We start from the raw sequence: 24,097 nt of genomic DNA on the forward strand, positions 1-24,097 counted from the left end.
AAAAAAAGGTTTTTATGCCTTTTTGGTAGTTTTTAACTTACGAAGCGGACGTGAAATATTATTAGACTTTTTGTACAATGTTTAGAACATCAAAAATATTGTATAAACTAATTTTCAACTTAATACATTCCGAGGTGGAAGCCTTATTTAACTGAACTAAAGCGTAAGATTAAATAAAAATTACGTATTACGTCAAAAAAAATGTTTTTTTAATGTTTGTGGTGGTTTACATTTCATATGTTTTATCGTACGAACCTTTCATTTTTTAGAATTCTTCTATAAATTATTAACTTGCCTATAAATTGTAACATGTGTAAAATTGAATTTTAAAATTCTAGGTCCTTCTTGCTTTTTCAAGAAAATACGTGTTGCATTATAACTTACGCATCTTCATTATATATATGTAAATACACACTTAATATTATGTGATTTTTAAAATAAAAATGATACCATATTACTGCAACTTAAAAAGATATTCGTCCTATATAGCTTTCAATTCAAGTCAAAACAATGTTTTTTTATAATTCATAATGTTTTTAATTAGGTGTATATAATTTTGTATACATTTACAAGTGTACCAACATCTATTTACAGATGGAATACTCTTAAAAAAAAAACGGAAATGTTTGTATACATTAGATGTCCTTAAATTTTTATATTTTTTGTTTTACATTTTGAGGACATATTTTTTAAGATGGAAGACTTCTAAATGAAGTGTTTATGGTTCGAACCTTATACAAGGGTCTCCACAAAATAGTAAGAGATATATTGTAAATATTGGAACAATATAAATGGTAGCAATGACTACGGTTTCAGCACCATACCCTTTTAATGACCAATTCGGACGTTTGTAACTGTATAACGAATTCTATATTTAAGATTTTAGAGCATTTGCATAAACTTTATTTTCAAAAGAACAAAGCCTTATAAGAAAAATAAAACTTTCAAGAAGCTTTTCTCGCAAAGTTGCTATTGTTTCATTGTTTGTACTACCGAGAGCCGTCTTGTAGTGGATTTAAACAAATTGTATACATTGTTAAAGATTATATTGTTTCACTTTTAACATAGTGATGACGTAGTTTTTTCTTGGCAAATGTTAAAAAATCACTATTTTAGAAGTAACAACTATGCAAAAAGTGGAATTTTCAAAATGAAAAATCTTGTTGCTAAACTCTTAGAATTGTAAGTAATCCAACTATAAAAGTAGTATTTTATATAATTTTTCATAAAATTTGGACTCAGGTAGAAATCTACTTCGCAAAGCCGAACTACTTATATATAAATATGTAAGTCCAGAAACATCTGCCTAGTAACAACATTTACAGCTAAAAAATGGCTGGAAAAGTTTTAATAATTTAATTTTGTTTAATTTAAGTGCAACGGGAAATTAGAATGACGGAAATTAAATTCAGATTATTTTTAATCTATGCAACAACTTACAACAAAACTTAGGACTGGATTCCCGCCATCTTCTAAATATGATACCATATAAAACATAACTTTCATAAATTATTTGCTATGATTAATGCACATTACAAATCCACCTGTATGCATATATTGTGTTAGATACAAATTCGGTAAGGTTTTAATCATGAAAGTTCGGTATGATATTTGGTTGGAGTAGCTGCTAACTGAAAAGCTAAAACAATTAGAACAGTTTTTTGCAGATTTAAATTTTTATGAAAAAACTGACTGTTGGATTTTTATAAAAAATTAACTGAACGTTGAAATGGCTGATCCAAGGGATCGTAGGGCTTATTTTCATAGGAACTCCCTTGAACTCAAAACTGTCTTATCGCGTTAATGGATATGACTCCGCTTATATTTTGAATTATTTATATACAAAAACAAAATTGCTATTTTACTTCCTTAAACATTGTTTGCTAAAAGCACTACTTTTAACAGAGGACTGTCCCAAAAACATAATATGAATAGAAAATTCAGCCCTTTTCTAATAACGCAACACAAATTCATCAACTTCAATCACTGCCTGGGGGAGCCATAAAGCTTATACAGTAAAGTTGTATAATTAATGATTTCTTATAAAGATTTGTTATTAATTTAATGGAATTTACCAAAAAGTGGCTTGCTGTTAAAATCAACTAAAATTGTTATTCTCACGCAATAAAGAATTTGGAAAAACTTTAGTAATGCTTTAAATTATTTGCATAAAATTTGTTTCTAAGAAAAATAGCAAATATTCACGTTCTTAAAAAGAAATCTTAAAAAAAAAAGATCGTCAAATTTTATATTACGAGTTAGTTGCCTTTGATTTCTGAAACTCGCTTTTAATTCCGTCTTATTTTTTAACACACATAAATATTGAACATTAAAATGATTTTTACTTGTAGCAGATAGGAACTACGAGTATATGGCATGTATTGCATTCCTTGAAAATTTCAAACTCGAGTACACGTAGCGTGATCTTGAGGCCGAAAGGCATAAGCATGAAGTATTATTGTTTAACTTAGAGTGTCCGTATGGGACCAGTAAGTTAGTTGTAAGTTATGGTTAATTAGGCTAGTTTTATGAATTTTTGTCTAGCTTTAAGATAGGTTTAAAATTGAATTAGTGCGTTGGACTGTCATGCAAGAGGTCTTCGGTTCAATCACTGCCTGTGCCACCTAACTTTTTTCACTTTCCTAACTTGCTAGGAATTGACAAATCCTTTAAGAGTAATTCTTGTCATGTAAAAGTGCTTTCTCAAATTAGCCGTTCGGATTCGGCATTGAAACTGTAGGTCCCCTCCATCTCTGAAAGCATTACTGGCACACAGGAATGGTTGAGAGTTGTAATTCACTTGGCCCTGGTTCTTCTTGCGCCACCTAATTTAGTGGGTCCTCCAGTTCAGTCCATCTGTTTGTCCTGGCCCCTACATCCCAAGCTCTTGCGTCGGGAAAATAAAGCCTTAAGCCGATTATCGTGAGGCATTTTCTTTTATTGTTTTTCAATACGAAAAACTAACAGCAGCCCCTATATAAATTCTTTGGTTAAAAATCAAAAATTCGAATTATTTCAGAAACTAACCCATACATTTTTTTAAAACTTTCAATTTTTTTCTTAATTTGGCTTCTTGCTGCAAAAAAACATATTTCGGTATTGATCCTAAAACAGTTTTGTTTTTATGACTTTCAAGAATGTCATTGTTTTTTTTTTAATTTTTAAAAAATATATTGATTTTTATTTAAAAAATTGGATATCTCAGAAAGGGGTCACAATGTACAATGTATATTTATATGTAATAAACAGACAACGTTTGATTAAAATCTCAAGTTATAAATTATTAGGAATGCAATACATACCGCATGGTTCCTATATGTTGCAAGTAAAAGGTAGTTTTTCACAGATATGCTCACAAGCTTTAACATTAGTTTATACGTAGCTAAGGAAACTCATGTAAGTGGAGACGTTTAACCTATTTACCTTATTGCAGGCATGTTGGCAATAGATATTAAAGATTAACAATAAATTAAGTTTGTTCTCAAGTTGATACTTATTATTAAAACATCATAAGGCCTAAGATCTTTTGAGCTGACGTGAATGGTTTTGCACAACAACTTAAACTCGATGTTTTGTTCAGGCTTAAGATATTAAAAAATGCAAATTAATGAAAACAAAATATGTAAATAAAAAGTATTAAATTTTGTTGGTTATTCATGTTACATTAAAAAAAAATATCGGAACTGTAGGGAAAGGGTGTGCACTGTAACATATTTTTTTTTTAATTTGATCATCTCTCATCAAATAAAACTTTGATGTAAGGTTCCAACTTTTACAATGATATTTCCTCTTTAACTAATTTCACAGCTTTTTTTTAATTTTACAGAGAAAATAAATTCCACAACAATCAAGAAACATTCCAAAGATACAAGAAATGTCAACAACATTGAAACATTGAAATCCAAGCATTTTAATACTATCTCAAAAGACTGTCGTCAATTTGTATAAGGAAATACGCAATAAATTTAATGGTATTGGTTCAAAAGCCAAAGGAGTTCAATCATAGATTTAGGCTAATCAACAATCCAACAAGATATACATAAATAAAGTAAATCCTTTTTTTGATCGTTGTTTGATAAGTAAAAAAAAACGATTATTTTTTCATTTGAACTTAATGAGATTAAGTAGCTAAACAACGGGAATGTCCCCTTTTAAGCTGTTAGCGAGCAAAAAGTTCAAGTTGAATTTAAAGTTTACTTATTTAATCAATTTAATTCGAGTACTCATATCTGTTCTGTTGCATTTCCACTGAAAACACTTGATCCAATAATAGGAACTGCCCTAAGAATAATCGAAATAAAAATTGTCTGTAACGGTTTCTACTTATAAGTTGATGTTATTTATGTTGTCTACAAATAACGAGAGAGCGGTTATAACATTTGATACAGCATTTTTATAATGGATGCCTATTCAAAAACTTAAATTTATTTTTTGAAAACTTGTAGTACAATAAAACATCACGTAGTGTTATTCACTATTTGTTTACTGTTCCTAAACAAACATCTGTCAAATTGTGTCCTTTAAGGGCTATATCAACAATTAAAAATTTCGAATCCTTAAAAAATAAAATAAAACTATAAATATTACTACGAAGCCTTTAAGGCTTTTTAATTGGTTTCAAACATGCATGCATAATGTGTTTCCGAACACAAATCAATCTGCTACGAACATCAACAATATGTGACCATCATTTCTCTATATATCAACTACCATTACGGAGAGAATCGTTTTTATTAATTAGTGTTTCGGTTTAAGCGGAATGGGTCATCATTTATTTTGAATATACATATTTACTATTTTGTTGTTTTTTAATAAAATTTCTTGTACCTATAAAGTCGACACAATTTCTGTTTTAACACAAGTGCATGGACGAAAAGCTTTTGTTTCGACAACGCGTGAACCATGAATTGAATGTGGACTTTGTGCTCCAAGAAAAATTTATTATCGGTCATAAAATTGTGGAAACGCGTCCAAAAGTAGGTATCTGATCTGAAATAATGGCGCCTTTATGTCTTTTAATCATTTTGCAAGCAAACATTTTCTACTAAAAGGCCACATATGAGTACGGCATACGGCCGGCATCTACATATATAGCAGTTTGTCAACACGATACATACATACATACATAAACCGCCATGCATGTTCGAGTGTATCGTCTCCTGTTTACGTATGAACAATGTAAATATCTATGTGCGCGTAGATATATAGGCATGAAACGCATCAATAAAGTTACTAGCTTTAGAGCCACCTCATATTTCGACTCTTACTTCTGTGTGTTCTCTGTTTGCACATGTATGTATGGCTTTTCGATCGCAGGATACACTTTGCCATGCATGTATGTAAATGCTGTCCGCATTAATTAATTTTCAATTTTACAGCCTTATTGGGATATTGATTATTAAACTCGAATGCAGAACTTATCTGTATCTGTATGTGTCTGTGCAATTCCTTTAAGATTCTTTAAAATTTAAGGAGGTTTCAACAGTCAATCATATTGTAGAGCATTGCAATTGGAATGATGAGATTACAAAGAAAACAACATGATTGACTAATCAATTAAACTTTTGTATGTGTTTCTACTGTTTTTATAATTTTCTTCTTATTATTATTATTTTTTTTATTATTATTATTATTATTATTATGTATTAACACGTAATTTAAATTGCAAGCTAATACAAAAAAGGTAAGAGCCTAGCTGCGGAGACTATTTGCTCTATATAATTTTCTTATACTTTGTTTCTAAGCTTTAAATTAAACAAATGGGGCAAGAATATGAATTTAAACAAATAAGAAGATGGCATGTGACCCTTACTGATAACTTCCCATCCAGTCTGTCGATTTATCTTTCTTAAGACTTTAAAAAAATATTCATAAAAATATTTTGTGTGAGATAAATAATTTTAAGTCAATAACTTTCTTTGTTTTTCGAATACTTGAGTTCTTATCAGTTTTTGTTTTGTTTGAAGGTTTTCGTGTTTTGTTTAAAAAGTTGTTAGTTAAATTTTTCTTAAAGTTAAACTAAAAATGACCAACGTTTTGCATAACAGTTTGATTTAAAAATCTATTTTTGGTTAATCTAATTTTATCTCATAGAAAATATTGTTGTCGACATTCAACACATTTTTTATAAAAATCTAACAATCAGTTTTTTTCATAAAAATTAAAATTTACAAAAATAGTACGCAAAATTGCTAAAACTGAAATTCGATTCTCGACGTCTTGTGAATAAATGATAATACTTCAAAATGATTTCATTCTGTGCTAAATTTTCTTATAAAAAACCGATAAGTATTCGTTGACATAATAAATATAAAATTTCAAGAAATGCTGCTAAAAATTGATTTTCGACTAAAAATCTCTTGGTCAATTTTATATCATATTTTAGAAAAAACACATAATTCTAGAAAAAAAAACAACTAATAAGGAATGGTTTTCGGCTGAAATATTAGGAGAACAAAGAATTTTTATACTATTATTAATTATTTATTTTCATTCCATTCTCTATGTACAATTTTAATAATGTTAACATTAATATTTATTTAGAAAAAAATATTAGGTATCATTATATAATTGAAAACTAGAGGCAAATAAACCATATCAGGAAATATAAACCATTTGTATAAAAGCAATGAATATTTGGGGTACTTTGTTACATGCAAATAGCAAAAACTTTAAAAAATAATAATTATTAAATGAAGTAAAACAAAATTTGAAAAGAAAAGTAAATATAAAACTAAAAAGTTATGCTATAATTGAAAACAGATTTTTGACCATGGAACTGTTCATTTCAAAGAGCCATCTTTTTAAAAATAAATTAGGATAATGAAGTTTTTTGGTTTCAAAAGGCTATTGATTAAAAAGTTTAGGAACTGTTGCAATGTAAAAATTTGAGAACTGAATTCTATTACGTATTGGTATATTAACTAAAAATAGAGTATTAATTCTTAAGCTATGTGTATTTGAGTATTTGAGTACCTGCCTGTATCCACTTCTCATGAAATAAACTTTAAAAACTTTATATACACAAAGGTGTTTCAATGGCAAGATACGACGATCTTGAAATAAATTCTAACTACTCGTTAACCTTGATGTCTTACAAATGATTCGAACAATATGTTTCTGCGATCTAATTATGGGATGAAGCGTGTTTTGATATGCACCTCCCCAACTAGTTATTCCATACTGTAGCTTAGAATGAACGAGCCCAAAGTATATTTTTGTTAATAGATTTGTTGTACAAGTTCGTTTTAATGAGAACATTTTACGTGTTACGGACATTAAGTATTTTTTAGTTTCGCAGTATGTTGTTTCCAATTTAAATGTTTGTCAATTGTAACACCTAAATATTTAAAATTTTTAACGAATTCGATTTTAAAACAATCATTGGAACAAGGAGTCGTATGTTCGAAGCTGGATTTTCCACAAGAATGTAAGTTTCTTACATGTTCCTGAATGGAAGATAACATTACAGTCCAAGATAAGAACTGTTTGTTTTGAATTGGAGACTATTATTTTTATTTTCTTTCTCTTGAAATGAGCTCATGCCTAGAAAACCATTGTTTAAGTACATTCAAATCTTTTTGTAACATAGCGTACATTTCAAATAGCGAATTGTTAACATATGTCACAGCTATATCATCAGCGAACGCTGTTATTTTGCTAAATAATGATTGTTTGAAGACAGAGTTTATGTATATCAAAAACAATATTGGACCTAGCACAGATCCTTGAGGAACACCGGTAATAAGCTCCTGAACGTCGCTAAATATTCCATCGATTCCAACTCTTTGATGTCTTGCGGATAATAGGAAGCAAACCAATCGAAACCCGGATCTCTAAATCCAGCTTTATAAATTTTTCTTAAAAGGATATGATGATTAACCAAATCAAATGCTTTGGTCAGATCAATAAACAACGCTAGAACACTTTTATTGTTGTTAGAACCTTCACTTACCTCACTGCAAAACTTTAATATCCCATCGTCAGTACCCCTACCTTCACGAAAACCAAATGTGTCGTTGCTGAAAAACTCATTTTTGTCTAAAACAAAACACCATACGATCCTTTATGAGTTCTTCAAAAGTTTAGAGAACGATGGTAATACTCTCATTGAATATGAAGCAAATCACGTCAACTATATAGAAGGCACTTCGCTTAAGCAGGCAATTGGTTATATCATAAGATGTACTGGTGCATTTGTTATCGAGAGACATTATTTTTTTCTATTTTTCGTAAGATGTAAACGCTACCAAATATGGATACATATCACAGTTAAAATTATTATTAAAAGTTGGACAAGGTTTTAAATTTGATGCGACGGAAGTAAAGTATCTATTAAAATTCTAACGATATTAAATGGATTAGTTATAACTTCATTATTAATTTTTATTTTTTGTATGGAATCATTATTTTTTTGTTTGTTTAAGATAAAATCAACCACTTTAAATTCTTCCTTAATATTTCCTCTACAGGATTCAAGCTTACTAGAGTAGAAATTATCACGACTAATTTCTATTTGTTTTGTTTTTACATTTTCACTAAGTTTAGAGTAGTATTTTTTCAGATTCTGATTTTGTGGATGCCGTTTACATTCCTACATTGTGAAGATTAGTACGAAAAGAGGTTGATTCATTAATATGTGATTTAAGAATGCATATAAATAAGTCATACGCATGCGAAGGATTAGTTGCATTGTAAAATTGATCCCAAAATTCGAACTTTTGTTTGTTAATGCCTCCAAAAGAGTTGGAAAATTGACAGCTTGTTTTAGTTGGAATGGAATATTTTTTTTAAACGTTTTTCTAAATTAATCGTTTTAATTTTAAGGTTATCATGCAATGGTCTGTAATCTTGAAATCGATTACTTGACTTAATAACCCATCAAACCAAATATTTTACAATCTTAAAAATATGTGATCGATACAATTTTAGGAAGTATTTGTGATTCGCGTAGGTTCATTTATAACCCATAAGAAGACATAAGCATTAAGTAATTGTCCGAATCTGTATTATTTACAAGAATGTCTATGTTAAAAACTCCTAATAAAATGAGATTTGTTGTGTTTATATTCTTTACATGATTTTCTAATTGTTGAAAAAAAAAATATTTAAGCCTGTTTCATGTAAGCGATGCAAACATACAAAACAAAATTTTTCGTTTTGAAAAAAACAATTTACTTTGATTATAAAAAACAACTTCACATTCAAATGTGTCTTTGATAAACACTGCAACGCCACCTGCACTCTATGAATATTATTACAGTCGCCATATAATACATAACCAGCTATATTGTAGTCTGAAAGCTCGTAGTCATACAACCAAATTTCTGTTAAAAAAATAAAATCAGTTTCAAAATTAAAAGCTTCAAAATGAGCAAGAAAAGAATCAAAATATTGACTTCAAATTATTTATCTCACTCAAAACATTTGTATGAATATTTTGTTAAAATTTAAAGGAAGACAAATCGACAGACGGCAGACGACAGCTTCTTTTTATTTTTAATTAATGTAGTTTAATGTTGTGATATGTCGCCAACATTTTTAATTCCAAAAATCAGTCAAATTTGAAAAAAAGAGGAGTTTCAAAATGTGAAAAATTAAGTTCGCTCTGGGCTCTTATTTGCTTTTTTGTTAACATTTGTTAACTTTTCTTCAATATTAAAACATTAAAACAAAAGGTTACAAACTCCGCATTTTTCTCAAACTTTTTGGATATATTCCCTTATCACGAAATATTGCAACTTTTATTCCAAGTCAAAATTTATTTAAATTAGATGCGTTGTAGTCCTAAAACAAATGTATGTTCAATTTTCAAATTTTTGCTGTTCATTTGCAGTCAACTGCATTCTTTGAACGTACATTTTGACCAAGGCAACTAGTTAGATTTTCAAGTGTCATGAATTTCAAATTCAGAACCTTTCTTCACAATCATATACTGCAAGTTTATAGTACAAAAACAACTAAAAATATTATTGTCTACAAAACACTCCTCAAGCAAGCTAAAAGTAAGTCACGATTTGGATTTTGTATAACTTATATCTTTTCCACATTGACAAGGAAACCTTATACAGAAAGCATTAAGTTTTGCACAAAATAAATAAATATAAAGCTTTGTGTTTAATGAAAAAACATGATCATTTTGACAGAAGAAGACTTGACTGGAAAGTTAGGAAGATTGTCTCTAAATTTCGAGTCAACTTTCCTAACTTGCCTAATTTCAAGTCCTTTATGTTGCCTGAACCTGCACAAAGTTCCATAAAACTATAAAAACTATTAAGGTATAACAGTCAACCTTTCAATAAATTGAAGCGTTAGTTATTAAGTAATATTATCAATTAACTGAACTGTCTTTGACCAAACACATTAATTCGAACAGCTAAAAGCTATTTAAATTTTGAGCTTGATTTTATCAAAGATTTTTGAGTCCATTCCATAAAAATGTGAACATTCCATTAAAACATAAGATGGAATATTTTGGATTTGTGTTCGAGGTCTGAAAAAATAGCAAATTAAAGCGACTATTTTGGATTTGCTCTATTTGAACTCAAGTTGCCTCTGAAAAAAGTGTGTACACTATTTTGCAATTTACAAAACTCATTTCAAGCTCCATTTTAATTTTTTAGTGTGCATTAAAAGTTTGGGACTTCTGGAAGTAGATTGGATCCAAAATAGATTTAATATCAAACTTTTTAAATCTTCTGGGGCCATCCTTGTTATAAGATTTTCAGACATAGTTAATTTTAAGAATATTCCTCTTCGAATTGCAGAATTCTACCAATGCGACCAATCGCAAGTATAAAATGGCCTGTTGGATCTTCAAGCACTTATTTCACGAAATTAGTACTTATGAGTATGTATATTTATTCTATGACTGATTTGTATTGATATTTTTAGAAAATCTAATATAATGTCATCCTACAGGAAATACGTTCCAGTTTAGGACAATTTTAGCTGCTCTTTCGTTCGGCATCGTTGTAGCAGTAGATAACATTGTTTTTTGCTCATCCATATTATTCTGTAGTTTTACGTTTTGTAAGTGTAAAAATTATGAAATACACGTTTCATCATCTGAATAAATTTAATCTTAAAGTAAAACCTCAAGGAGTTTCACTTCTAACGCGTTTACATAGCGAGATATTTCAAACTTATGAACATAAAACTTAAATCAGGTTATTTGTGTGCACTTTAACATATCTACTCGTATATCCAAATTTTAAGAGAAAGTAAATCAATGAAGAAAGAAGTACCCGTGGCCTGATGGTTAGTGCGTTGGACCAGTGATGGCACTTAGAAAAATCAAAGTGGTGGTAAATATCCCAACAAAAAGTTGGTAGAAGCGTGGTAAAAAAAAAACAAAACAAAATCAGTCCATTCCAATTAGTTTTATAATCACATATCTTGCTCACAACCGATAAAATAATTATTTTATATAAGAACCATCTTTGAATTGGTATTTCGAAGCCGATTTAACCAACACCTCTGGAGGATCAAAATGTTCCCGTTGCCCAAAATTTCTCTTCTAACTAAAATGTTGAGTACAGTTGTGTTCAGTTTTTTTCTTTTGTCCTATTTTCATAGTATTGAGTTGTAAGAATTAATGTTTAGCTGCTGCGCTACTATGTGGTAAACAACAAAGTTGTAACATGTACAATGACAGGTTTTCGAAAATTAAATCCCTATTGAAAATACTGCTAGCTTTAGGATCTCAAATGAACTTACAATGAAAAAAAAATCAAATAAGGGATTCCACTGCTCTATATACCATTTCTAAAGAGAGCCACTGAGTTTGACAAACTTTTTAAATTTGATGTTCATCGGCACCAAGTGCCTTCTGAAAGTTTATGAAATGATTTTATTTTTTTGATCTATGACAGAAGTAAAAACATGTGTCCATACAGCAATACAATATGTCAATACAGCAATACAATGATTTAATAGAAAAATTATTTGTATAACCAGCGAATAGTAAAAGGTGGTACGTTTTGAGTTGGAGGAGTTCAGAAACCTAAAAAAATGGTAGAAATACCACTTAAGTGGTAGAAGTCCCATCACTGCGTTGGACTGTCATGGGAGAAGTCTACCACCTAAAGTTTTTTTTCGCAGGTACTGCCTCTTGCGAGGAATTGACAAATTCTCCAAGATTAATTCTTGTCATGAAAAGTGCTTTCTCAAATTAGCCGTTCGGATTCGGTATATAAACTGTAGGACCCCTCCATTCCTACAATTACCCGCACACAGGAATGGATGAGAGTTGCAAGTCACTAGGCCCTGGTTCTCTACGGACTGTTGCGCCAACTAATTTATTTTATTTTTAAATCAATGAAGCTTATTTCTTTTTATTCAAAAGAATAATTTTTCGTTTTTGATCTTTTTTTGGTCTTAAATTTTTAATTAAGAAGAAAAACGAATACATGAGAGCTTGGGCTACTGTAAGGCTCTCTACATACCAGTACCTTGCAGCACATTTAATAAAGTCAAAATCGAAAAATATAAATATATGAGTGAAAAGTTTTTAGTTTAAGCCATTTTAAGGATAAAATTGTATTATGTGCGTTTTTTTTAAAGTCCTGGCAGATCTTTTCAGACCCTGTACATTGAGTCTCTCTTTTTATATAATTATACCCAAAGTATTTGTTGAACTCCTTAAAACTTGATCTTTAATGGTCCTAAAATGTTTTGGATTTTGGATATGCTACAAAAGATTCATAAATACTTACAAAATCCTATTCATAAACCATAAACTAACATGGTTTCCCCTTGAAAAATATAAAATTCCACAAACACAAATATTTCACAGAATCTTCTAGAGATCATATGAAATGTTTTTTAGTTCAAATAATCCGTCGCGTCTTGTTTATTTGTGTTAAAGGCTTTTATGGGATTTTATAAACTCGATTTAATGTTTTTTTAAAACAATTTTAGTTGATAACAAATACTTAAAACATTATTTGTCTGATTTTCATTGCGTTCGTATACTGTTGTTCAGTTGAAATTTTTTATTTTACGTTATTCCAATAATATGACCTTTCTTTTAAAGCTTTTATTTTCTGACTTAACAACTTCAGGTAATGTAAAAATAAATTAAATTTCTTCTCAAAATTGGTCGGAAACATTCAATCTCAATCCAAGAAACAGAAAATTAGTTTTAGGTTTTCAAGTAATTTTAGTTTTGAACACAAAATCACAAATGATTTTCTTCCAAACAAGTTTAAAACTTTCCAACATCCCAATTTTAGTTGCCGAAAATCTGATAAGTTGTGATTCTTCTGTTTTAACATCTTTGAATCGCGAATTTTTTGGAAATATTTACATACGGAGCTTTATAGAATAGTCTTATCAAAAATCTAAAATAATCCGTGAAAATTGTAAAGACTCAAAAGCATCGTAAATTAAAAAAAAAACTACTTGGCCAATTTAGATTATCTCGCAAAATGTAATATGTTTTTTTTTTTAAATGACATGTCAGTAATCCTGAATTCGGATTTTAACTCAAGCTTACCACAAACTTGTTTGCACTTACCAATCTCCAAGAAAAATAAAAAATTCCAAAAACATGTAGAAGTATACATATAGTACATTCTTAATGTTGTCCGTAATGTTTTTTGAAAAACAGTTTTTGGATTGAATGGCCTTCAATTCTAAAATTTCAACTGAAATGCTTCTTCGTCATCTACAGGATTTGTAAGATTTCGAAATAATGTAAGGGGTATGTTAAATAAGCAAAAAAGTGCACTTATAAGGTACCTTAAGTTGATAGTAAATTTTGAGAGTAATTCATATTCAAAACTCTTTGATGTGAATGTGTTTATATACGCACCATTATATCAAACTCAACCGTCTTACAGCCAGGGTCAGGGTTAAGCGTTAAAAATGGTAATTTTTCCGATATAAGGTCGAAATCGTAACCACATAAGGGATACATCAAAAAACCAGCTTACAAAAACGTGTATCCAAGATGTTTTACTCTTAGACTTCTACTTGCCAGACGCCTTTTAATAGTTTTTAAAATGCGTTTTTCAACATAAAACCCCACACACGTTTTTGCTACATCAGAAAACTTTTCCTCATTAGAATAAGCATCTTACATGATCTTTGTAATGCATCTTTAATTTAAGGCATAACCAATGAATACAAAAATCACATAACATCATCAAATTGAATGAAAATCAAACATTTTATTTGAAAAATGATTTAATAGAAAAATCATTCATCGGATTTACGAATAAAAGATTATCAATACCTTCACTTTCATTTTCGTTTACAGTCTTTTAAATGGTTTCTGGAACCGGAAGTTCATTTAACTATTTAAGTTTTATAATGTTATCCTACGTTGTCCACAGCCACAGTGAAATGGAGAAAGCTGTATGCCTGCTATCTATTGTCGCCTTTTTGCAAATTTGGCATTTATAGTTGAAGCGATTTATTTGTTTCAGTAAAACGCTTCTACTTGGCGCCAATAAACTTCCTCAAAACCAACAGATTAAATGATTAAGTATATAATTTACTTAAGGCTTATAAGAAGTTTTGCAACTCATATCGTGCTTCATTTACTTAAAGGGCAGTTGGTGTGTCATTTTTTTTGGTTACACGTTATAGGACGAACATTATGGGGGTTTTGGGTTTAAAATGCACTTGAAAAAGTTTTAAATGCCTCTGGCAAGGAGAAGCCTTTAAATAAAACTCTTAAACATACATTTTTGTACTCAGGGGATATTTTTCGATAATTTGGTATATTATTTTTATGTTTATACTGACAAAGTTATCAGGGTTTTAAGTTGAAAATGCATTTGAAAAATTTAATAATGCGTTTGGCAAGCACAGAAGACTTAAAGTAAAACGGCTTGAACACACATTATTGTAATCAGGGATTGTTTTTCTGATGTTCATGTGGTTATTATTTCGACCTCAAAATCGGAAAAATGACCATTTTCGAACGCTTATGCCATACCACAACTAAAAAATAAACCAGCCAGACGGTTGAATCTAAACATAACTACACATTTACATCAAGGAATTTGGTTATACTCCACTAACAAAATTTTCTGCCAGCTTAAGGTCTATAGTTATTATAGTAATCTAGAGCCCTAAGCTACCTTAGAAGTGATATTTATAAATTATTAGAACATGCACATTTTCAGGTTGGAGTCAAAATACTGTATGGATCATAACACTGTATTGAAATACTAGTCAAAATTCTGTATTATACTGTATGGTCATAATACAGTATGGTTAATCATGTGTATTTCAAAATACTGTATGTACAAATTATTGTATAATCAAAATACTGCGTCTGAAAATACTTTATTTCAATATTCTGTATATCCAAAATTCTGTATTAAAAAATGTTGATAAACAGGCTGCAAAATAAAAATCGGTTTTATAGTTTAAAAAAGTCAACAATTATATAAACAACTGCACAAAAATAAATGGATCTGTCAAAACTTCCAGTATTAAATACAGTATTTTGAAATGCAGTATCATACAACATAATACAGAATTTCGATTAGGGCAACATTTCCTGTAGATGACGAAGACTCATATCATCTTAGTCCACGGACTGTTTTAAAAAATCTATTACAGAAATCGTTAAATACTATGAATGTACCGTAAATTATACCCGTGTTTTGTTTGAAAATCTATGCATAATATTATAGGATTTTACACGAATAACAAAAACAATATCCACAGTATGAATAACACCGATAAAAATTAGAGTAGAATCTTACTATGGATGTTTTTTGACATTTATACGAGTCTCGAATGGATCTTATGTGATTTCGTTTTCAAATGTTGGCACGATTGATATTGCATTTGGATATCTATGGCTGCGTTCGTTGAGTAGTTGTGCATTCGGAATCATGTGTGCTTTCCATTGGGGAAAAAAATCAATCTATTACTGTTGATATTATTCAGTTTTGTTAGTGAAAATAGACTAAATGGGCTTATTTTGCAAGAGAAAACAATAGAAAAGATATTTATATTTTCTATGTTTCCACTTAAGATTTATCTTAGTTTAGATTAAATAAATGTTTATGGTGTTTCCACCGCAGAAGAAGACTTAAAAATGATTAAGTTTAAGCACTTTCTAAAATGCAAGTGGTTTTTCGATGTTTGTATGAAGTCCAAGTAAGATAGTTTGATAAGTGTTAAACAATGAAAAACTGAATAGTTTAGCACCATATAAGAATATGCTACCTACTCCAATTTTACAAACATGCAAATAAACATAACTCATTTTCTGTAAAACCAACTCGTCCACACAGGTTTTTCTTTGCAAATTTTGACTTGACTCCGATCCTCGACCGGAATCGAGGCGAATCAAGCTAATTTCAACTCGATTCAGATATATAAAGAATGTAGTTATCTACGAACAAACCCCCTCACAAAACTTTCTTCTATTTGTGTGTTTTTTCATTATTATTTTGACAGTTATTCTTTCAGTTGTACCAATTTTTAAATACAAAAATCTGGCTACTTCGGATCGTTTTGTTGGCAATTTCTCACTGAAATTTATATAGAATACCAACAAATGTTATTTTTGGGATTGATTTTTCTTTGGAGAATTTTTTAAACAATTTTTTTGAAATTCAAATACAATAATTCAACAATCTTCTTACATTTTCAGAAGATTTTTGATGACATGAATTCAATTCAAATTAAGGATAAATTAATTTTTTTCCAACAAAATATAAGATATTTTTGAAAATTTACAATCAATGATACTTTTAAAAATGTACAATCTTTCACAAAGGCTGAGATTTTTGATAAGAACTCCCAATACTTCAGTAATTCATGAAATGGATTCGAAATTAGATTTCAAAATGTCATGTTTCAAGAATGTTAAAACAGAAAAAGTACAGCTTATCAGATCTTCTGGAACTAAAATTGAGATATTGAACATTTTTAAGCCTTATCCGATGTATAGAAGTTTTAGTTTTAAACCTGACCCGAATAAAACCTTCCATACAGTTGTATTTAATAAAATGTTGCATATCACTTTGCTCCCAAAATTTGCTTCTGGACTACTAATTCTGTTTTATTTGACTGTTTATATTTGGGTTCATTTACTATAAGAAAATTTCAGAATATGGTGTATTTGGTAGCATAATTTCCATATTTCTTCTTGTAATTGCTCCAAATTTTTTTTGACAGTAGATAGGTAAAAAATCAGACTCAACAGAATTTAAAATAAATCTTTTTAGTTTTGAATTGAATTTTATTTTATTCCATCCATTTGTCTGCATTTCAATAATTCTTTCCTAAACCAAGAGAAAAACTTCGGAATAAACCAAACCAATATTTCCTCTAAAATCAATTGATTTCGGTATGAACTCACCATAAAGAAAATATCCTTAATTATGTATCCACGTATTGCCACAGCGTGCCACAGGGAACTTATCAATTATATATTTTCTTACAGTAGTTAAAATATGTTGAATATGAAAAAAAAAGGATATATGATGTGCTGTATTCTTGTATTTATTTTATATCCTTTTCTAAGTCACGAACACTTATTTATCATCACTTATAATCATTATTTTTAATTGATTTCTTTGTTATTTTTGTACTATTTCTTGTTTTGTTTGAGCACTAGTAAATTTTGTATCACTTTTACACATGCAAACTTGGTGTTTTAATAGATTAATTTTGACATTAAGTTATAGCAATTTGTAACCGGTATTTTATTGTGAATTCGATCAATTTGTATAACTTCAATCAAACACACGTTGTGAAATCATCATAAATCACGACAAATTGCCAACAAAAAAAAACAAACAATTTCAACGATATTCCAAACAAATAATTACAATCGAAACTTAAATAACATCACAACCTAAAAATGTAAGCCATTACAAATGCTCTTTCGTAATCATTCGATACACAGAGAATCATTTGATAAATCACACACAATTTTCACCTGATGGCGAATTGGTTAAATTTAAACTAATTAAAACATTTCTCCGGATTGCTCAGGAAAAAGATTGATTTGATGCACTTTACCGCATACTGCTTCTGCACTATAATCCGTGTCAAGGGTCATGGTAAAGAGTGCAAGTACATTCTAATATTGCTAATGACAAACTTGACTTAGATACGTTTTTAAACTTGCAAAAAAATATAACAGCAAGTCGTAGAAAACAAATAATTGAACCAGACTGAATAAGGATTAATTAATTGAGTTATATTTTATTTCATACTCTTATAACAATTTCTAATTTCATATTTCTTTCATTTGCATTTATTTCTAATCCTAATTGAGTTAAGTGTTTCAGTGTTGAGAATACCGAAGGATATACACAGAAAAGATGTTAATTTTATTTTTAATTGCGTAATCCGTTTTATTTTATTTTGTGTGCGAATGTGTATTTTTATTTTTCCTTTTAATTTTATTATAACAAGAGCTGTGATGATGAATGTAAGTGGTGGTATCCTTGAGTTGAGTTAAGTTGAGACGAACGAATCGCGCGACGACGACAACGTAAGGAAGGAAGCATAAACACGTACGATGTCGAGTTGCGAGAAAGGAAGGATGCTTCTCAAATTAATCTATATAGGAAGCTATTTGTTTTGTGCCTTGGGAGTTTATTATTTTTTTTTCAAAGACGAGGACGACGACGACAACGGAAGGCATGCGATAGCTTTATTATGTATTTTCACTTTCCGCAAGACGAGAGAGTATACTACACCAACATAAGGTTCTTCAGACTTCAGAGTGTAACACAAATTAAGCACTTAAACTTTGTTAAGCTAGTTACTGTAGTTATAAAAGACAGTTAACTATGGCAGAAGCTTGGTTTTGCTTCTTGTATCTGAATATGAGAATTTTATAGCCGATGAAAACACACGAATGGATCTAACATCCAAAACAGCAACACACAATTTCGAATATCCCATTCAGAAATATAATGATTAATACGCACACAACAATTTAAAATCGCGGGGTTGGGGTTATAAATTGAAAATTGAAAAATATGTTGATTAGTGCAGGAAAATTAAATAAAAACAAAACCGAATGAATTAACCGAGATTTATGGGTTGTCTTAGTACCAATCATTACAAATATCGAACTTCAACTGACGTCAGATCTAATGTTTCAATTTTTTGGAATCACTTGGAGAATAATCTTCTCACCGTGATAAACCGTGTGTGTACGAATTCTTCAATGCGATTGCAGCGACAGGATTTCTATAGAATATGTGATATAGTGAGCAAATAATGAAACTTAAACTTACTCGTCATGGAGTAAGGTCTTTAAGGAGCTATGAGATGAGAATATGCACACAATGCGCGTGTCTATGGAAAAGGAGAACATCAAAAATTAAGCTTTTTATAGAATTTTCATTATTTTGTTTTTCTTGTTGACTAAATGTAAAACTGCTCTTAAGAAAATTAATCATCTAGGTCATAATTACAGATTTTAAATTGCTTCATACTTAGGACGCTTGAGATGAGTAAAGCCAGTATAAAACATCGAGGGAGATGAGATGATAGGGGATGTTGATGTTGGGTAGGTTACAGTTTAAGTGACTATTTATCGCGCCCTAGTTGAGGATTAGGTGTCATTTGGTTGTGACACAAAACAAGAAAAAAAAATAAACAGCAAAAAGTAGAAACTTGAAACATTTTCGAAAATAAGTTTAGGTTGAGAAAAAAGCAGTTCAAGGCGCGCACTATAAATGAGAAATATGTAGGTAGTAGGTAGACGAAGAGAAGAAAAAAAAACAACTTTATAATGAGATGTGTATTGATGGAGTTTGAAAAAGCTCGTCATGCTTTACTAAATACGGTATGTGTACATATACAGATTGTTTTTTAAAATATTTTCTAGCAAGACATGGTTTTATAAGAAGTTAAAAATTTTTAAAATTGTTTAAGTGATACGATGCTAAAAATTATTTAAAAAATCTTTTGTATAGGTTATTTGGCTTGTGTCAATTTAACTTGAACGAAGTGTTTTGAACTGATACTATCAATGCAGTTCACAACTGGTCTATAAGGTCTTATTTGATGTTTGGAAAGAAGATCGTTCTTTCTTAGATGGATTCTTCGAAATATTCTATTTAATTTAATTCTAATACAACATTTATTGTGGTTTAACACAAAGATAATACGTTAAGGCAATTGCTGGAATTTTTTCTATGAATAAAACTATCATAAAAACGCAATTAATGAACAGTTTTCCATTTTGCGGTTTTGCTACCTACACTGATAACTTCCCATCCCGTCTGTCGATTAGTCTTTCTTAAGAGTTTGTAGGTTTTCGTGTTGGGTTAAAAGAGTTATTAGTTGAATTGTTCTTAAAAATTTAAAAATTACTTACAATATTTTTCATATAAAGAAATAGTTTAATTAAAATATCGAGTTTTGTTAAAAAAAACTTTTAGTCGAAAACAAATGTTTACCAAGTTAAGTAAAATTTCTTAAATTTTTACAAATTGGATGCATACAATTAATTTAAGAGATATCAAAAACCGAACATCAATTTTTACCAAATTTTGCGTACCTACTATTTCTTGTAGATTTTATTTGTTTATAAAAAAAAAAAACAATTTTTATAAAAAAAAAAATAAAATACTGAATATCGAAAACAAAATTTTCTGTGAAATAAAAAAGGTTTGAAGACAATATTTTTAATTTTTGAGTCGAAAGTACATTTTTACCAAGTTTCAATATCGTTTTTTTGTTAGGTTTTTATTTTTTGTAAAAAAAAACAATTAAATTTTTCTCAAAATTTTACTGAATGTTGAAAACAATATTTTTTAAAAGATAAAAGTAGTTTGAAGCCAATACCTCAAAGTTTTAAAGAGATATTAGAGTCGAAAATGAATTTTTACCAACTTTTATCAATTTTTTTGTTTAGGATTTTATTTTTGTGAAAAAAACTGTCAATTTGATTTTTCTGAAAATTTTTCAGAATCTTGACAACAATATTTTTGATAAGTTAAAAGTAGTTCGAAGCCATAATCTCAACTTTTTGAAAAGATATTTGAGTCGAAATTCAAAATAAAATAATAAAATCATTTTGTATTCGTAAAATTTTCGAGGTGACAAATTTGTTTGGTTTATAAAAAACCGTTCATTGGATTGTCTTAAAAAAATACTTGTTTGGTATCACGTTACAATATATTATATACAATTTAATTCAAGTCTCTAGCGTTTTTGGTCCGTAAGATATTTAGGGTTAACCAAAATGTTCACCTTTTTTAAAACGGGTCTGGTAAAATAACCACACGCAATTTTCTCGAAAGCCCTTTCTGCCTTATTATCTATATAAAAAAATTTATTTTAAGGTGATATCTTTTCTGGTTCTTGAGCTATGGACGACGAAAAAAAATACGGACGTACAGACGTACTGACGTAAGGACGTGCGAACGTACGTACAAGCGTACGCACAGACATCTTTCTAAAAATCTTTTATTTCGATTCTATGAACCTTGAAATGTCGAGAGAGAAATGTCAAAATTTTCATTTTGACAAATGGGACCCATTCCAATAACTCCCAAACTTAATAAGACATATATAAATTTTTTTTTATTATAAAGTTTGAACGTTGATATTATGTATGAAACATTACATAATTTATATACCCACCACGAGAATTGTTGCAAGCATCGGTATCTCAGCCATAACTTGACGAATGTTGGTTTTAAGTGCTAAAATGTTAAAGATTTATCTGCATAAGAACGGTCTTGTAGTCTTACAATGATCTTGGTGGCCAATTGATATCGCCACGACGGAGGAGAAATTACGCGGCCAGGTAATGTCTCTTGCATTAAAGCCATACGTTCCGTAAGACAGTCCCAATTCCTGAGAACGACTAGGAATCGACATGAAAATGGTGAAAATAAGTAAAAGAAATACATTTTTTTTAATAGAGTGAGACTGGTTGTACCCGTGGTTTGATGGTTATTGCGTTGGACTGCCACGCTAGAGGTCTGAATTCTTTCATGGGTACTTCCCCTGGCGAGAATTTGACAAATCCTCGTAGATTAATTATTTTTACTTGCGACATATAGGAAATATATGGCAAGTTTTGCATTCGTGCAAAATTTCGAACTCGAGATTTTAATCAAACATGATATTACGATGGTAGAGAAGTCGAAAAAAGTGGGTCCCGCGATTCCGTCCGGTCGGTTTTGTCTGTCTGTCCACGCTCCTACAGCCTTAACCATTGGGTCGATTGAGTTCAAACTTGGAAGTTAAGGTTTTGAGCAGATTCGCGTTAGGCGTTTTTTTCAATTTTTTTTTAAGACGAAAACTAACAGTGGCCACAATACAATTTTTTTGGTCAAAAAACGAAAATTCGAACTTTCTCAAAAACAAACCGATAGATTTTCTTTAAATTTTCTCTAAAATTTTATTTTTGAACTTGGCTTCTTTTAATAAGAAAAACAAATTTTTGTATTGCTCAGGAAAGGTACCGCTCATAGAACCGTTATTTTGTTTTTTAATTTTCTCAGCAACTTATAAACCGATTTCAATAATTTTTTTTCTGAATAAGCTCTTATATTGTTTTAACAATATTTGATTATCAAAAGTGCAATTTTTTATTGTTTGGATTTTTAAAAAAATATTGAATTTTATTTTTTCAAAATTCGATATCTCAAAAACGGGTCAACATTTTTTTACGAAATTCAAATAAATAGCGTATATTAACAATCTCTAAACAACTGCGTACCAAAAATATTTTTAGAACAAAATTGAAAAATTTAATATATAAAAAATTAATTTAAAAAAAAACCGCTCTAACGATTTTCAAAAAAAAAATTTGAAAAATCAAATGTTTTTTTGTTTATAAAATGGCATTTAAATTTTTGAAGACAAACTTATTTTTCGGGCGAAATTTGAATCTTAAAATAATTTTTTTTTAATATTCAAACTGTGCATGAGCCCGAAAGAGCGCATTATTTTGACAAAATTGTAATTACATTCCTAGCTTTTATCTAAATTAGTGCATTTGGTGCATATTTATGTATTTTTATAACTAAAATTATTGTAAATACCAACGATATGGCCGCCCATGTAGCCCAACTGTATCGGATTAACGAATATGATACCTATATTTAATCAACGGTCTATTTTAAAGTGTCTATCAAGAAGTAATATCTTGGTAACTTTGTATATGTGATTTTAAAATATTATTCTTTACGAATAAGGTTGTTTCACACATGATTTACTTGCTTCGCGCAAGCAGCCACAAACTTTAAAATGCGGAAACCAAATGTCAAAGCTTCACCAACAGTTCTCGTACATTTTGCACGTGAATTGCCCGTGAACGAAAACTCTCCACTTTGTTCTCCACTCAGCTTCACGAGCAAGTTCACGGGTGAACCAAAAACTGAAATTTGTGTGGGTTCACGAGATGGTTCACAAGTATGTACTAGGCTTAAAAGTTTCTGCTCATGAGAGTACTATGGTTTTTATATACAAAGATCGTTCGGTTTTTTTTTGACAAATTAAATGGCATTTATATCTTTGAAGACAAACTTATTTTACAGGTATATTTTTAAATCTTATATAAGTACTTTTTTAAACAGACTCTTAGCATACAGGAGCAAGTTCGTGCGACCCAGTCGTGCATTTTATTTAAATTAGCGTTTGGACTCGGCACACAAATTTTAGTCTTCACCGTTCCTGAAATGACTCTTACACATACTCGTAATTGGTTGAGAGTTGTCAATAGGCCCTAGTTTTATGCGAACTTTTGCTCCACCTAATGTATCCTTTTTTAGAATGATAACGATAATAACATAGATATAGTATTATAGTTATTTTTTCCATAAATTACATTTAAAAACAATTTATGCATAACAATATATGTTCGACCATGTTGGTCATATTTTTGAACAAATGTAATAGATCTATGTGTTATAAAATGCATTGAGAAGGTACAAGAAAAGATTCGAAATGTTTTTGATTGAACTTGACGTTTAAGAATCTAAAATTTTACATATCAACGAATTGTTTAATAATTTTTCATTATGGTCTTAAAACCAATTGTGATTCACAACCATCATAAGGAAGATGTTGATTTATCTTTTTAAGACGCAAAGCTTTAGTCGGTATTTTGTTTTCATTTTTCATTTAACTAAAATGA

The 24,097-nt window shown here is 29.6% G+C and overlaps 1 protein-coding gene across 1 annotated transcript in view; it reads right to left on the reverse strand.

The window, feature by feature from the left end:
• The window catches only part of LOC129939863 (neuroligin-4, Y-linked), a 286,993-nt gene extending 267,935 nt beyond the window's left edge, over nt 1-19,058 (reverse strand). The window contains exon 1 of the mRNA XM_056048040.1: nt 17,336-19,058. The gene's annotated coding sequence lies outside the window, so the exon portion shown is untranslated. The remainder of the gene's footprint in view (nt 1-17,335) is intronic.
• Between the last annotated feature and the right edge of the window lie 5,039 nt (nt 19,059-24,097).

Source organism: Eupeodes corollae, chromosome 1, assembly GCF_945859685.1.
Source record: "Eupeodes corollae chromosome 1, idEupCoro1.1, whole genome shotgun sequence".
Taxonomy (NCBI): Eukaryota; Metazoa; Arthropoda; class Insecta; order Diptera; family Syrphidae; genus Eupeodes; species Eupeodes corollae.